Source organism: Arvicanthis niloticus, chromosome 4 (assembly GCF_011762505.2).
Source record: "Arvicanthis niloticus isolate mArvNil1 chromosome 4, mArvNil1.pat.X, whole genome shotgun sequence".
NCBI lineage: Eukaryota > Metazoa > Chordata > Mammalia > Rodentia > Muridae > Arvicanthis > Arvicanthis niloticus.
The window spans coordinates 2,806,128-2,811,555 of NC_047661.1; the positions used below are offsets into that span (position 1 = coordinate 2,806,128).

At 41.0% G+C, this 5,428-nt stretch overlaps 1 pseudogene; it reads left to right on the top strand.

Moving 5' to 3' along the window:
- The first annotated feature begins 2,164 nt into the window (after nucleotides 1-2,164).
- Nucleotides 2,165-2,281, top strand: LOC117708019 (small nucleolar RNA SNORA17; annotated as a pseudogene).
- The last annotated feature ends 3,147 nt before the right edge of the window (nucleotides 2,282-5,428 follow it).

The window sequence follows — 5,428 nt, forward strand, 5'->3', positions numbered from 1 at the left end:
AGAGCAAAGACAACTGGAGGCAGAACAAATGCACACAGGGACAGATAGCTCAGATTAGAGAGATGTCTCAGAGCCAGTGCACAGATGCCATTGCTTGGTTGTCATTTCATATCTCTGGCCCATGTAGGCATCAGAAATACTTATCTGGCCAAGGCAAATACAACTGTAACTAGAGATGTCTGAGAAAGACAGAGGTGGGAGCCAGATGGCTAACAGTAATACTGAGCGGACACATATCCTTCTCGTAACTCACATAGGCCCTCTGGAATGAATACATTATCCATATTTGGGAGATGTTTTCAGCTTCATCTGTCAAATACCACCTAAACAAATGCTTTGGTTACAGAGTTAGTTCTATAATAATTCTCTGTACTCACATGCTCTGGCTTATCATGGGGAGTTGAAATCACAGAGTGCGATCATTTCTAAACTGAGCATGTAAAGTGAGAATCATGTAAGCCTACAGAGATCTAAAGTTACAAACCTAGACTTAAATAATGAGTGAAGAATAATTTCCCTGGTGAATCGGTTGAGTCATAAACCAGGTAGAGTGATAGATGAAGGAGGATGAGGGCACATACATTAATTGATCCATTTTTTTAAACTTTAACAAATTAAATGAATCTAATGAGAGCAATAGAACTCTTTCATACAGTTTCTAAAATAACACTCACGGTGGAAGTGATTAACTTAGAGTCTTGACCCTTGATGTGACTATACAGAGTTCACAAGAAAATATTGTGTAAGAATGGTCACATCCTGCTTGTTAGGTTTTGAAGATCTGTATTTTGTGAATGTAACACCAATATCAACTTTTATATGCATCTGTGTGTGTGTGTGTGTGTGTGCGTGTTTATTCATTTATTTTGTGTGAGACGGTAGTGCCTGCCACTGTGCATTCGTAGAGGCCAGAGGACAATTTGCTGGAGAAGGTTCAGTTCTACCACCCGAGACTTGAGAACTGACCTGAGTTTACAAGGCTTGCCAACAAGCACCTCTACCTGCTGAACCAGCTTGCCTGCCTGACACCAAATTCTTGTTAACTGAATAATAGGCAGCATTGCTACTCTGTAATGTGGATTAGACATATGTAAGTCAACACACAAACATTTCCATGAAAAGTCAACAAAAGGTAGCTCGATTCCAGAAAGGAAAGCAAAACAGATATTTGAAGTAACTTTTCAGATAAAAATTGAAATGGATTGAATTTTATAAGGAATGTTATTATTTCTTTTGTTAAAAGCCATGTGCCATTGTTACAAATAAACTATTAAGAAATGACAGAATATTTCACTTGATTTTTCTATGAAAATAAAGCCATAATTATTTTTATAACAACTTGTGCTTAACATCAAGAGACAAAATTCCTTTAAGTGTTTCTGATAGTCAATTCAAGAAGATTTAGAAAACTGGAAAAAACAGCTGTAAAAATGTCACAGGGACTAGTCTACAATATTGCATATATCAAATAAAGTATTAAAATGGTTATTAAATTAATTTGATACCTTTTTCTGAGTAGACAAATGCTGAAGCCTTTATGACATGTTTTGGGATTAAAAGATTTTTTTTTTTTTCATTTTGCTGCAAGAACAATAATGTGTAGTTGGGATTTTGCCTAATTAATACAATTTTATACATTAGAGTCTTTATTATATCATAACTGTAATAGTCATTATTTTAAGATCCACTCAAATATTTTCTACTAATGTCCTCTTTTCTAATAATAATCTCTTGCTTTTATGAGTATGAAGAAACTCCATGAAATTATTTCTAATTTACATTTATTTATTTTCAGGGCATATATGTGTAGATGTTTACCCACTCTCGGCCCAGTTATTTCTATTTTGAAGAATAAAAATTAGAATTGGATAGTTCACTTTTCCTAGGAAGGAAAATGCATCTGGTGTACTTCTGGCATGCATGGTAGTAGTATAAAAACTCATTTATCTCAGGCAGTTTCCTCTGAGTAAAGGAATTGCACCAAAGCAGAAATGAACTAATTTTCTAAGAAGTGGAAATAACCTTTGTGTAGGTGTCCTGAAAGTTTTTTTGAGTAGAACGTTTTTAGTAGACTAAATTTTAAATTAAATTTTAAATTTAGTAGACTAAATTTTCTAAATAGAATGTGTTCTTCCCCTGTGTAACCACATTAAAATACAAACCCTCTGCTCCTAGAGGCCTTGCATCACCTGTGCATCAATAGATGGCAGAGAGGAGAGAGGCTATGTCTACACTTAGCGTTCTGACCTGTGAACAACTGAATAAAAAGTAGTCTAACATTTCCCGAAAAATGTGAGTCCAAGGCAACAACCAGACCTGTGCTATGGGTCCTAGACAGGGAGCTTGCCTGAGATGACCACCAGTCCAGGGCCATGCAGTCCTGGGGGAGAGAGTGGGCAGACTATGCCCAAGATGACCCCTGTCTAGTGCCATTATGCATGAGTGAGGCATAGCACTCCTGAGACCACTCCTGAGATGACTCTAGGCACTTAGAGGTCCTAGGCACCATTATGAGGAGCAAGCAAGTGGTGGGTAAATAGAAGAGAAAGAGAAACAGAAACAGAAAGATGTGGACACAATGAAGAAAGGTGGAACTGGACACTTGAGGATAGTGGGAATAGCTTGATATGAGTCGCTGGTAATGCCACCTGGAACTATCGTGGTGTCCTGGCCCGTGCTGACACTGGGGGCTATATCTGGGTCTGTGCCCTACAGCAACAGGGGTCTGTTGCAACCAAAGGCCAGGCAGATGTCTCTGGTCTGGGCTGATGCCCAGGGACAATGTCTGAAGGCTGTGTGGAACTGGCCCCACGCCTCACCTGGGCATCATGAAGAGCTGAAGAGCTCACCTCTGCTTGTAGCAGCCGTAGTACTTGAGAGAGTGGTTCTGTACTTTGCATGAGGTGTGGGTGAGCCAGCCTGAGGGTACAAGTGTGGGTGAGCTGGCCCTACCCCTCGTCTCTTGTGTGGTGGCATGGATGAGAGAGATACTCTCCACCCCATCCAGACCTGAGGCAGGCAGAATACCTGACTCTGGGATCATGAAAGCAAGAGGGAGATGGCTCTGTCCCTCACCTGCTGCTGCACAGTAGAACTGACCCTGAGGGCCAGAGTGTGGATAAGCTGGCCCCAACGGTGTGAGCATGGGAAAGCTGGCCCTGCAACTTGTCTGTAGTGTCACAGTGTGAGTAAGGGAGAGATGCCCTCCCTCACACTCACCCCTTGCCACCTATGGTAGGTGGAAAAGCTTACCCAAGGATTATGAGAGCAGAAGAGCCAGTCTTACTTCTTGTCCACTGGTCAGTGGTGAGAATGAGGGAGAGAGGCCCTCCTTCCATCTCTCATCCCTCACCATCTATGGCAGGTGGGAGATCTGATGTGTGGTCATGAGAGTGGGAGGACTGGTCATGTGTCTCTCTGCCTGAAGCATTCAGAAGAGCAGGCCCTGCACCTTGTCTAGGCAGCAGGGTTGAGATGGCTCATGTTTCAAGGGTTGCTGTTGAGGCATCACCTAGGACATGAGAGCTAGAAAACCAATAGGCTTACTAACTCACACACCTCTCAGGCCCAGAACCACAGCTATGAATTGGCCTATCTACCCCATCAATGAACTACTAGAGTACATGAAGGAGCTAATCTTACAGATCCCAAACTACAGGATCTCCATGACACAGGGCAGCTGCAGGATATCCAAGAGAATTCCCAGTGAGGTTCCTGTATTGAGAGTATAGCAGTAGCTAAAGGATGGTACCAGATCAATGAGTCACTGAAATGAACATAAGTAAGCAAAGATATGTAGACAAAAGGGTATACTGTGTGACACACTGGCACACTACAGCTTCCACAGTGAGATTTTTCTTTTCTTTCTGGGGAAAGGTTACAAGGGTGTGCCCATTGGACTGGGATCAGAAGACCTGGAAGAGAGAACTGGAGGACAGAGGACACAAAGAACGAGCAGCTTGTCTATAGGCTGATCAAACTACTAATTTTACTTTTTTCACACAGGAGTTATATGCACATAGAGGCAGGATGTGGGGAAGGGGATAACACAGGAGCATAGGTGTTCAAGGGGAGTACAGATATCTTCCAGAACAGAGTGTCAGCTGTGTGAAGGTTCAGGGGATAGGTCACTATGACTCTGCCTATGATTCACTTGTCCTTATCCAAGTTGGTACTATCTACCAAGGCTACCCAAGGTCTGTGAGTATCCACAAGACCCATGACTACTTGTTCCTATCCAGGCTGCTAAATTTCCATCAAGGCTGCCTGTTTACAATATCTTATAGCTATCTGTTTCAGTGTTTTTCCACAGAGACCAAAGACTTTGTGTCAGTGGGCATGTATGTCAGGCCTATTGCTGATTTTAGGCCTTCAGTGTATAAGCAGGGCTGCTCCCTGACAAGGGTGGAGGGTGGGTATGAGGGAAGAGGGAAATGAGTGGGATTGGGGTGAATGGAATGAAATTCGCAAGGAGCCAATAATTTTTTTTAATCCCACAAACCCAAAAGTGTGAAATTGGAGCAAGTTATAGAGACTGGAGTTAGAGGGCAAAAAAGCACACTGAGAACTTTCTGCTATAGATTACAGAGCCTTGCAGCTCACCTTGGATTTTGGAGATGGTTTTCACATCTCTCATTTTTGGTCTATTGCTAAAAGTATGCCAAGAGAGTATAATTAAGGTACTTGACCTTTCTCAGACAAAGGAGACAAAAGCAGCTTTCAGGGGGAGAAGAACACTTCCAGAAAGAATTATTTAGGTCAGAAGTCAGTGCTGTGCCAAGGAGCCAGGATTTCTGTTCTTGCTATATGACTACACTGAAGTTAAGAGTGGAAGATGATGAAAGAGTAGAGCATCCCTGAACAACTCTTCTGTATGCTCTCATGCTAGCCTATCAACTTCCTTTTGCAGACAGCTCACCTTCTTGATTGCTGAGAAACCATGAGTTAATTGGTACCACACAGTTTTGTTTATGGGTCATGCTTCTTTAGATATTCCTTCAGATAACTGAGCAAACCACTGAAATGAGTTAATTCCCCAACTGAGGAAAAAAATGGACATTTGTTTCCATAATTAAGTACCTAAGTCTTTGTTTCATATTAAAACAATATTTATGAAAACAATATTTCAAGTTACAAGAAAGCTGGTTTTGGGCAGATTTATAACTTTTATTTCACTATAAAAAGGAAATGATAATTTTGTGTTTATTTTTCAGGAATGTTTAGCCTCGCTTATGAATAACCATGAGCTTAGATATGCTTTCCAAATGTGATTTTGATCATTATTCCTTTGAATTTAGATAGAAAAAGAGAATAATATTATAACATTATAATATTATGGGCATTAAAGCCAAGGAGAAGTAATGTTAGAGTTCTTTCACTACCTCCATAACTTTTACCTTGGAGTCTCATAAAATCCAGTCATTGAGAT